At 48.2% G+C, this 12,427-nt stretch overlaps 1 long non-coding RNA gene across 1 annotated transcript in view; it reads right to left on the reverse strand.

The window, feature by feature from the left end:
• Positions 1–8,823: 8,823 nt before the first annotated feature.
• The window catches only part of LOC140387175 (uncharacterized), a 169,073-nt gene continuing 165,469 nt past the window's right edge, over positions 8,824–12,427 (reverse strand). The window contains exon 3 of the long non-coding RNA XR_011933765.1: positions 8,824–9,253. This is a non-coding gene — a long non-coding RNA (uncharacterized lncRNA). The remainder of the gene's footprint in view (positions 9,254–12,427) is intronic.

Here is a 12,427-nt window from a genome sequence, read left to right on the forward strand (position 1 = left end):
GGGATATTGTCAGCGGGGAATGTTGAAGTTACCCTCTGTTTTACAGGAAGGTGATCACCAGTTTGTGGATGATGAAACACATGAATAAATTACCATGCAGAATGATTAATTCCATCTTAAAGCATATACTTCCATCTTATCAATCATTCCATTAGTGAAAAAAAGTTCACTGTAAAGGAGGCTGGAGCCCGCCAGCATGAATAACTACCCATCCCTCGACATGTTTACACACTGAAAGGCAAGACAATACTTCACGTATTTATCCGATACACACCCTGGGTTCCTGACTGCTTCAAAATGCTTTTTCTCTTTTCTAATTTGGAACATCCAATTTCACACTGTCAAAGTCAAGGACCCGTCAGCCTCTTCTGCCTGCCCTATCCCACTTTGCACTCCCACTTGCAATAATTGCTTGTCCGATATTCTGCCCTCTCTGCTCCAATGCCATCCGATGGATTTTCCCAGCATGCAACTGCTGTCCAACCAGCTGCTGCTACTACATCTTCAGTGTCCGTGAGAGGCTGGTATTAATCATATTTTTCAATGGGACACTCTGCTATTCATCTCCCTGACACTTCCAGCATTCGAGAGCCCAGTACAGACCACAGACCATTGAGTAATAAGATTACTCATTACCGTGCTTCATTGCTTCTCCCTGCCTTCTCCATTGAGTGGCTGTTCAACAGTGTTTCTTGTTTGCCAGATCAGAAATAATTTATGTTTTTTTTAAAGAGTGTCTGCATATTAAACTAAGGGGGGGTTTATAATCTACATTTGTGCATAGTTCATGGAGGTATCACCAAATAAGCAGCCATTGTGCCTGCAAATTAAGTGACCTTGGAACAACTAAGTAGGGAAAAGCAGAAAATATAAAACTATGTGCAGAGCAATGCAAAGTATTTATATCTCATGAAGCATCGCATCAGTGAGTCACGTATTCAACAATGATTTCGAGTGACAGAATTATAATATTAATTTTACTGCTAAATGATCTTTGATTGCGACATTTGGCAAATAGTCAGATCAACATAAATATTAGTCAGTGAAAACGATATATAATTCTACAATGCAGAAAGCATCAGGAATATTATCTAGGCAGATTATGGTAAAACATTACACTTTCAGTTCGAAGACCTTTTTTAATGAAAAGGAGAGAAAACCACACAGAAAAGTGAAGAACTCAGGGGTAAATATTCCAATCCCGCCCGCCGCAGGAATCGCTATGGGCAGGGCAGACCATTTAGATGTCCGTTGACGTCAGGCGGGAATTTCCTGTCTCGGGGTGGGTGCGACCGGAAAATCATGCCCCAAATTCTCTTCTCCTGCAAGACTGGAATGTTCAATAGAATCTGCAGACTTAATAGTACATTCTCTGCTGGGGTTTCTACAAGGTTCTGTCTACAGAAGTCCCCATTTTCTAAGTTGATTCATATATTTAGCTTGAAACAACATCAGCTCGGTATGTGCAGTAAGATTTCTCCACAGATCGGTTATTTGGTTCAGCTATCTTCAAATGAGTCTCACCTATTGCACTCTTCAATGTTACTATGAAAATTTAGCTCATTATCCGGTTGATTTTTTATCGTGATTGTACATTTGACTTCCTTCATCGACTACCCTTACTTACACAAAGTGCGTGAAATAGGCTAATGATTCACGGTCCTCTGCCTGGGTGAATTGGATTGCCTGCAAATACAAGCAAGGAGGAGCAAATAAACATATGCCATTTGAGGGTCGGACGAGGGCTTCCAAAAGCGTGGGGGCAATACATTAGCCTGTTAGAAGCCAATAGTGAAAGGAAGAAAGGGGGAGAGGGGGGACCAATGAGGGCAGACAAGATTGCACAGAACAGGTCGGAACAAGGGGGGGAGAGGTGCAGCAAGGAAGGAACCCAGGGAAGTATCAGGAAGGGACATGGGAAAAGAGCAAAGGGGTGGGTGGAGGGGGCAGAGAGCACCCCCCACACCCCCAGCGAAGCCATAGGGGTAACAGCAAGAATCACAAAATGAAAGAAAGAAAATAAAACAACACCCATAGGGGAAGAAGATGCAAAGCTGGAGCCCGACTATCAACGGAAGGGAGGAGGGGGAGCAGGGAGGGGGAGCAAAGAAAGGGGAAGGGCCGATGAAAAGGGTACATGTAAATTGTACATAACAAACCTGATGCATGATCAGTGACCACTAAAGCGAGGTTGTAGTCGAACTGAAGGCTTTAATAAGCTAGATGTTTCCCCCAGCAGCTCAGGTACAGAATAAAGGCTGCTGGGGCGGCACGGGCTCTTATACCCCACCTAGCAGGGCGGTGCTACCATACCGCTTGACCAATAGGAAGCATACAATTTCTACCAATGGTGTTCCAGCATTATCAGGTACCGTAATATCTCTACTACCACATTCGCCCCCTACTAATACCTCTACTACCACATTTCGGAGCAGGGTGGGTCCGGGAGCTGCCAGCCAGGTCGGGGTCCGGCGGGGGTGGTGGCCTGATACTACAAACATGGCAACGTGGTAGAATTAGTTATGGAGGTACCGTAATACCTCCGAAAAGCATTTTGTAACTATTTACAATTCTAGTAACTATTTACAATTTATGATTTAAATTTACAATTTAAAATGAAGCAATCAGTGGATGGGGGGCCCTGGTTGTCCTCTGTGATCGTCGGAACTTCGGAGGTGACTCCGGTGGAGGCTTGTTCGTCTGTGACTCCGGGAGCGTGGCCTCGGTCTCTGTGGCAGCTTCGACACCCCTCGACGGCGCTGGTGGGGAAAATGGTTGACCTTGGAAGGGAGCGCCTGCGGGGTGCATTGGCGGGTGGAGGGACCTAGATGGGGCCGGCGGAAGGACCGATCCTCTTGTAAGGTGCCCTGATGGAGGGGAGAGTGGGACTGGTGGCTGGGGTGTGCTTGGGGCTCCGGCGGGCGGCAGGTCTCGTAGGGAGACCGTATCTTGTCGGCCGTCGGGGTACGCCACGGAGGTGTACTGGGGGTTAGCGTGGAGAAGATGGACCCTCTCGACCAACGGGTCCGACTTGTGCGCCTGCACGTGTTTTGGGAGCAGGATGGGTCCGGGAGCTGCCAGCCAGGTCGGGAGCGAGGTCCCAGTGGAGGACTTCCTGGGGAAGACAAGGAGACGTTTGTGAGGTGTCTGGTTGGTTGTGATACAAAGCAGTGACCGGATGGAGTGGACGGCATCCGGGAGAACTTCCTGCCATGAGGAGACTGGGAGATTCCTGGACCGTAGGGCCAGTAGGACGGTCTTCCAGACCGTACCGTTCTCACTCTCCACCTATCCGTTACCCCGGGGGTTGTAACTGTCGTCCTGCTCGAGGCGATGCCCTTGCTGAGCAGGAATTGACGCAGTTCATCGCTCATAAAGGACGACCCCCTATCACTATGTATGTAGGCGGGGAACCCAAACAGTGCAAAGATGCTATGGAGGGCCTTAATGACGGTGGTTGCGGTCATGTCGGGGCAGGGGATGGCGAATGGGAACCGGGAGTACTCGTCAATCACTTTCAGGAAGTACGTGTTGCGGTCGGTGGAGGGGAGGGGGGGCCTTTGAAGTCCATACTGAGGCATTCAAAGGGACGGGAAGCCTTTATCAGGTGCGCTTTCTCTGGCCGGTAGAAGTGCGGTTTGCACTCAGTGCCGATTTGGCAGTCCCTGGTGGCTGTCCTGACCTCCTCGATGGAGTAGGGCAGGTTGCGGGTCTTGACAAAGTGGAAAAAGCGCGTGACCCCCCGGGTGGCAGAGGTCCTCGTGGAGGGCTCGGTGGCGGTCCTCTTGTGCAGTGGCACATGTGCTGCGGAACAGGGCGTCAGGAGACTCGTTTAGCTTCCTGGGATGATACAAGATCTCGTAGTTGTAGGTGGAGAGTTTGATCCTCCACCGCAAGACCTTATCGTTTTTTATCTTGCTCCGCTGTGCATTATCGAACATGAAAGCAACCGACCGTTGGTCAGTGAGGAGAGTGAATCTCCTGCTGGCCAGGTAATGCCTCCAATGTCGCACAGATTCTACTATGGCCTGGGCCTCCTTTTAGACCAAGGAGTGGCGGATTTCGGATGCATGGAGGGTACGTGAGAAGAAGGCCACAGGGCAGCATGGTGGCACAGTGGGTAAGCCCTGCTGCCTCACGGCGCTAAGGTCCCAGGTTCGATCCCGACTCTGGGTCACTGTCCGTGTGGAGTTTGCACATTCTCCCTGTGTTTGCTTGGATTTCGCCCCCACAACCCAAAAATGTACAGGGTAGGTGATTTGGCCACGCTAAATTGCCCCTTAATTGGACAATAAAATGAATTGGGTACTCTAAATTTATTTTTTAAAAAAGAAGGCCACAGGCCTGCCCGCTTGGTTGAGGGTGGCCGCCTGAGCTACGTCAGACGCGTCGCTCTCGACCTGGAAGGGGAGGGATTCATCGATGGCATGCATCGTGGCCTTTGCAATGTCCGTTTTGATGCGGCTGAAGGCCTGGCGGGCCTCTATCGACAGGGGAAAAGCTGTGGATTGGATCGGGGACGGGCCTTGTCCGCATAGTTGGGGACCCACTGGGCTTGGTAACTGAAAAATGCTAGGCAGCGCTTCAGGGCCTTGGAGCAGTGAGGAAGGGGGAACTCCATAAGGGGGCGCATGTGCTCAGGGTCGGGGCCTATAACTCCATTTCACACTACGTAGCCGAGGATGGTTAGGCGGTCGGTGCTAAACACGCATTTATCCTTGTTGTATGTAAGGTTAAGGATCTTTGCAGTCTGGAGGAATTTTCGGAGGTTGGTTGCTGGTCGTGGCTGCAGATGGTGACATTATCGAGATACGGGAATGTTGCCCGTAAACTGTACTGGTCAACCATTTGGTCCATCTCGCACTGGAAGACCGAGACCCCGTTGGTGACACCGAAGGGAACCCTTAAGAAGTGATAGAGCCGCCCGTCTGCCTCGAAGGCAGTGTATTTGCGATCACTAGTGCGGATGGAGAGCTGGTGGTAGGTGGACTTAAGATCCACCATGGAGAAGATCTTGGAATGCGCGATCCTGTTTACCAGGTCGGATATGCGGGGGAGAGGGTACGTGTCCAGCTGCGTAAACCTGTTGATGGTCTGACTGTAGTCGATGACCATCCTATGTTTCTCCCTGGTCTTTACCACCACTACTTGAGCTCTCCAGGGACTGTTGCTGGCTTCAATGACTCCTTCCCTCAGTAGACTTTGGACCTCTGACCTAATAAAGATCCGGTCCTGGGCACTGTACCGTCTGCTCCTGGTGGCGACGGGTTTGCAATCCGGGGTGAGGTTCATAAACAGGGAAGTGTCGTGTTGGGTGTTCTGATGCACAAATGATCCAACACGGCTGTAGATGGTACAACTCTGTTTTATTGTCTAATCAACGGTAACAACTAACTACTGGCTTGGGTACGTGCTTCACCAGCTAACCTGTGGACCCAGCTCTATCACTATCTTAGTGAGGCACTCAGCACATGGTCTATATCTGAGTGGCGCGCTGTGAGCTCTGTGCTCTGAGCTATCTCCTGGTAGAATGAGCGGGAACTGTGGTGTTCCCTGTTTTATAGTGCGTGTGCTCTCATTTGTGACTTGCTGCGATGTTATGTGTGTGCTGGTTGGTCCAACTGCCTGTCCATCAGTGTGTGTGTGATTGCACCATGATATGCTGATGTGGATATCATGACAGGAAGGGGGGTTGACCTTAAGGGTTGCGAGGCTGCAGGCAGTAAGGTATTGGGCCACCGAATTTGAAAGTTAGACTTTGGAGATTACACTGGAAGTCTAAACCTAGGAGTGTGGCCTCGCAGAGGTGGGGAAGGACACAGGCCCGGTAATTTTTAAACTCCCTTCCCTGGATTGTGAGGTTTGCTACACAAAACCCCTTTATCTCTACTGAGTGGGAACCGGCTGCAGGGAGATTTTTTGATTAACTGGGTGGACGAGGAGAGAACAGCACCTTACCGTGTCGGGACGTATGAAGCTCTCCGTGCTCCCAGAGTCGATTAGGCAGGAATTCTCATGCCCGTTGATAAATACAGTCGTTGTAGCAGTTGAGAGTATTCGAGGCTGGGACTGATCCAGAGTCACCGAAGCTAATCGCAGCAGTTGAGTGTTCTCTTCGGGCAGTGTGTGGTCAGCCGAGCTGTGGTCCTGGGGGTCCATCCAAGATGGCGGCTCCCATTGGTCGCACATGGCTGGGGCTGCACAAAATGGCGGCGCCCATCCATCTAATGTGGCGTCCGCGGGACAAGATGGTGGCGCCCAGGGGCTGCACGTGGCCCTGGATTAGGAAGATGGCGACGCCCGCTGGCCGCACGGGGACCGTGGAGAGGTTTGTGGTGGCGGTCCGCAGTCGCTGACGGAGACCGCGGCAATCGCATGGGCCTGGCACACCACCACGAAATGGCCCTTTTTACCGCTTCCCTTGCAGGTGGATGTGCGGGCCGGGCAGCACCGGCGGGGTGCTTGGCCTGCCTACAAAAGTAGCAGCGGGGCCCCCAAGGGTTGCCAGGCCACCTTGCAGCACAAGGTTGTGGGGGGATGGGGGATTTCTAGGGGTCAGCTGCGGATGGTTTCCACGCTGCCCAGGGGGCTGCCGTGCGGTCGGGAACGTAAGCGCGGGCATTTCTGGAGGCCACATCAAGCGAGCCTGCAAGGGCCCCTGCCTCCTTGAGACCTAGAGTGTCTTTTTCCATGCAATCGCTGGCGGATTTGGGAGGACAGTATACCTGCCACGAAAGCATCCCGGACCAAGAGTTCTGTGTGTTCGCTCGCCGAAACTTGCGGGCAGCTGCAGTTTCTCCCCAACACCAGGGGTGCACGGTAGAATTCTTCCAGCGATTCCCCAAGGATTTGTCACCTCGTTGCTAGCAGATGTCGGGCGTAGACCTGGTTTACCGGGCGAATATAATGTCCTTTGAGCAGCTCTATTGCTGCATCGAAGTCTTCCGCTTCCTCGATGAGGGTGTAAATCACCAGGCTCACCCTTGAGTGCAGGACTTGCATTTTCTGTTCTCCCGTGGGTGTGTTTTCGGCCGTCCCGAGATATCCTTTAAAACACGCCAGCCAATGCTTGAAGATTGCCACCGAGTTCGCCGCGTGGGGGCTGAGTTGCACTCACTCCGGCTTGATTCGGAGCTCCATCCTTTTAAATCTAGCTTATTAAATTGATGCACGATCCATGACCACTAAAGCGAGGTTGTAGTCGAACTGAAGGCTTTAATAAGCTAGATGTTTCCCCCAGCATCTCAGGTACAGAATGAAGGCTGCTGGGGCGGCACGGGATCTTATACCCCGCCTAGCAGGGCGGTGCTACCATACCGCTTGACCAATAGGAAGCATACAATTTCTACCAATGGTGTTCCAGCATTATCAGGTACCGTAATACCTCTACTACCACAAAACCATAATACCATAAGGCCACTCGACCCATCGAGTTTGCTCCGCCTTTCAATCTTGGCTGATACTTTTCTCATCCCCATTCTCCTGCCTTCTCCCCATAACCCCTGATCCCCTTATTGATAAAAAACCTATCCTATCTCTGTCTTAAAGACACTCAGTGATTTGGCCTCCTCAGCCTTCTGCGGCAAAGAGCTCCACAGATTCACCATCCTCTGGCTGAAGAAATTCCTCCTCATCTCTGTTTTAAAGGATCATCCCTTTAGAAACACCCTATTCTGTAAATATTATAGTGTTTTATATGTGTAATTGTTAAATTGTTAAAATTTGAAATTTCTAATCAAAATACTTAAAAAAAAAAAGAAAGACAAGTAAAACAAACACTTAGAAAAAAAGACCAGGGAAATCGAACTCATCTCAGATGAAAGACCAGGGATGAAATTACCCAGGTGGTGGTAAAAGCTGGTCCCTCGTGACAAAGCTACGGACTGCATGGCAGATTACCTCAACTCTTAAGACAGGCTGAGGCTGGACCACAAAGCTCCTCTTAAATGATCCAGGCAGTGGATGTATTGCTTGAGTCAACCAATTGTTTGCGCTGTGGTTGCATGCTATTGATTGTAGGCCAGCTCTGCAACTGACATGTTCCCAACAAGGGTCATGAGCCAAATTAAACAGAGGATTTCCCCTGTCCTCCAGTAGTCAGCTAGTAACCAGACAGCCTTGGTCCGGGCAATGGTGGCACAGAGAACTGAAGCACCTGGAAGGTATGGCGGTGGCACAATATTTAGCACTGCTGCCTCACAGGGCCAGGCACCTGGGTTCAATTCCGGCTTGGGAGACTGTCTGTGTGGAGTTTGTACGTTCTCCCTATGTCTGCGTGGGTTTCCTCCAGGTACTATGGTTTCCTCCCACAGCCTAAAGATGTGCAGGTTAGGTGGATTGGCCATGCTCAATTGCCACTTAGTGTCCAGGGATGTACAGGTTAGGTAGGGTTACGAGGATAAAGTTGGGGAGTGGGCCTAGGTAAGGTCCTCTTTCAGAGGGTCGGTACAGACTCAATGGACCGAATGGCCACCTTCTGCATTGTAGGAATTCTATGGTTCTATTCTGTGATTCCAGGAAACCCATGCTGACACGGGGAGAATGAGCAAACACTACACAGTCACCCAAGGTCCGAATTGATCACGGGCCCCTGGTGTTGTGAGGCAGCAGTGCTAACCAGTGTGCTACCGTGTTACCCGTGTTATGTTTCTGTCTTGTTTATTTCAATTATCTTATTCATTTACAATGATCTCATAAATAAATGTGATTTTATGTTTTAGTAAGACTTCTGGAGAAACTTGTAAAGTTTAATGAAGAACATTTATTAACAAAAATAATTTTAGCAATATAAAACTTTGAAACCAGTTAAAGTTAAATGTTGAGTTAAATGTTAGCAGATGAACAATGACAAAAGCTACCTCACCCTTTAGAAATTTCTTGTATTTTATATACAATAAAATGCATTTTCTCACTTAAACACAACAGTCAATAAAATATATGTTTCCACACAAACATAATGGTTCTGTCTACTTATAAAGGGAAGGGGAGGGAAGAGGGGGAAAGGGGAGGGAGGGGGGGAGGGAAGAGGGAGGGAGGGTTGGTTTTATCATATCAATTGCTAATTTTACAAGCACAATGTCCGAAAGCAGCAGCTGCCAGGTGATCTCGAATGGCCGTTGCGTCACCTGGCGGAGATGATGCCTGACTCTTCTCTCATGATCCCTGCGCACACATCGATGCCTCAAAGGTGTGATGCCCCAGTGGAGGTGAAGCATGATTACAGATTTTGAATCTGCACTGGATATTGGTTTACCTGTCAAAGAGATAGTTCACATTAGCTGACAGGAGGCTTGCATTGAAGGCATTGAACTTTTCTAAAGCATTTTACGTAATCACTGAGGCCTGTAAGGATGAACATTACACCAGGGAGTTCTTAAAAAACACAGTTTAAAATACATTGCAAAATCCAAATGTACTTTATCCCTGAATCAGCTGGGAGGACTGGCGTGCTAACATCAGCACCAGTATCAAGGCCATGATAATCTGAAATCAATTCCGCTGGGCCACCAAAATGCTCAGGATGTCAGAGTCTTGACTGCCAAAGCAAATCATCTTCACCCAGCTCAATGAAGGATCCCGAACACGAGGAGGACCAAGGAAGTTCTTCAAAGACACCTGGAAGGCTTACCTCAACAAATGGAACATAGACGTCAATGCCTGGGATCCTTTGCTCATCAGAGACCTACTTGGAGGAACCTCCTCACTGAAGGGTCACAATTCTTCAAGAACACCCGACAGCAAGAGGAGGCCAGAAAAGGAGCCAGAGAAAGGAATAGGAATATCCATGAACTTGTGTCCAAGGACCAACCCCACCTTTTGGAAATTCCTGCCAAGTGAGCGATTGAAGATGTAGTTCTGGGATGGAGCTCATCAGCCATGCAAGGAACCACAGAACCCGTGACCAGTAACACGGAGTATCTTAGGTGGATAATCATACTCGTTAGTGAGTGATCACCGCATTCTATCCATTATAGTTCCTTTAATGGAATAATATCCTCATGACAAACCAAAGTTTAAAATAAATCTTTCTTTTACTTGCTGTGACTCCAAACTCACTTTACACAGAAAATTACCTATTTTTTTAAAACTTAGAGTACTCAGTTAATTTTTTCCAATTAAGGGGCAATTTAGCATGGCCAATCCACCGAGCCTACACATCTTTTGGGTTGTGGGGGCGAAACCCACGCAAACACGGGGAGAATGTGCAAACTCCACACGGACAGTGATCCAGAGCCGGGATTGAACCTGGGACCTCGGCGCCGTGAGGCAGCAGGGCTAACCCACTGCACCACCGTGCTGCCCGAAAATTACCTTTTTAATGGAGTTAACATCCTCAACAAGCCAAAGTTTAATAAAAATAAAAATATATATTCCTTTCACTTTATTTGCATTTTAAACATATTTATAAATGCTAAACACTAATAATATAAGACATTAATCTCCCCAAAAATGGCTCCCAATGTCTCCTGCCTCTGCTCGATGATACAGGACTCAGGAAAGAAAGTGCAAATATAAAGGTCTAACATCGAGGCAAGCCGGCCAAGTTAGCGCTGTCCCTGGATTTTTCATTCAGCATGTACGGGAATTTGGGTGGCCACACTTCCAGCACACATGCTTGTGTGTCCATACTTCTGGGTTGTCGCGCCCTGCATGTGCAGCGGTACAGCGACTTAAATCAGGGATCACAGAGGAAGTCATGGGCGAAGATCATCTTTGACAGCTGTACAACAAGGCAGTCAAAACAATCCAGCATTAAAAATGGCCATCTTCTTAATAGTCATAATTATGTTTTCACAGACTGGAGCCAGGCCATAAAAAGTTGACAAGGAGCCTCAAATGAAAACTAACCTGGAAAGAATCAACGCTTTGTGCAGTGTTTTGAAGATTCTGACCTCTGCTTAGCACTATGTGTTGCTGGGTGAACTCATCATGTGGCATGTCTGGTTCTGGGGTGGATCATTGGTACAATTGTATCATGCAACCAATAAAGACTCCAGTTTGACTATTTAATTCAAAGAACAAAGAACAATACAGCACAGGAACATGCCCTTCGGCCCTCCCAGCCTGTGCCGGTCATGATACCAACTTTGCCAAAACCCTCAGCACCTCCTTGTGCTGTATCGCTCTATACCTATCTTATCCATGTATTTGTCAAAATGCCTTTTGAATGGCGTTAATGTATCTGCTTCTACAACCTCCCCTGGCAACGCGCTCCAGGCATTCACCACTCTCTGCCTTAAAAACATGCCTTGCACATCTCCTCTCAACATTGCCCCACGGACCTTAAACCTATGCCCCTGGTGACTGACCCCTCCACCCTGGGAAAGAGTGTCAGTGACGACCTCAATCTTTTAAAAACTGTATCAAACCATTACCAGCATTCCGAAAACATGGTTGCCCACCCTCTGTCTCAAGACATCTAGGGATAGGCAATAAATGTCATCCTGGCCAGTGTTGTTCACATCACAAGAAATGATATAATAGCAAACATGCATGAGGGACAGAATGTACAGGACCAAAGTGCCATTTACTGAAGATAATTGCTTGAAGAGGTTAAAGGTCTCCAGGGAGGCAATTATCGAATTGTGTCAACTGGTAGCCAATAGCTTGAGGGTCCCTTCAGTAATGATAGTTGTGAACATCACAGCAATCATCATGCACTACAAAGGGGAGCAAATTTAACCGAAGGTTTAAGCACATAGGCTTTTGATACTAGGTCATTCTAAACACTTGGTGGTGATTTAACTGGCATTAACCAAAGGATGAATTCCATTTGTATTCATGGCATGCGACTGTACTGTTCCAGAGGAGTTTCTCATCCACGGAGATTCGAAAAAATGGGGACAGACAGCAACAATTCTGTGCCATTACTGACCTTCTCAAGGTCTGGAGTGCCATCAACTGAACGTACGCGGAGATGGATGCATCAACAGTTTATTCGATGGTGCACTTCAGCCGCAATTTAGTAAATGTACTGGCATTCTATGTGAGCACAAAAATAACTTTAATTTCAATAGCGCCACTTAAATAGGTGGATACCTCAGGACACTTAATATTGAAAGGAAAGAGGACATGCAGCAGGGAGGAGAGAGTTTAAGTAGAAAGGCTGAATGCGCAAAGGGTTCGTTTTTTTAAGCGGCTTTTGAAAGAAAAGAGAGAATTGGCAAAGTGAAGTGAATTTAGAGAGAGTTTCAACAGGCAGAGGCATAATAGTCGAGAGATGGGCCAGCTATGGTGGAGTGCACTGAATGGAGAATAAATATTCAGAGTGAGAGGAACTGAGATCACTAAAACAGCAAGGAATGAAATTGTGAACGAATTTCTGAAATGATAGAGCTCAGCGCATATCACAAATGATCAGTCACACAAGGGGAAAGTGTCTGAGAAGTGCATTTGGAAAGACATGAATGGAACCAGGGCAGCGTGG

Source organism: Scyliorhinus torazame, chromosome 12 (assembly GCF_047496885.1).
Source record: "Scyliorhinus torazame isolate Kashiwa2021f chromosome 12, sScyTor2.1, whole genome shotgun sequence".
Taxonomy (NCBI): Eukaryota; Metazoa; Chordata; class Chondrichthyes; order Carcharhiniformes; family Scyliorhinidae; genus Scyliorhinus; species Scyliorhinus torazame.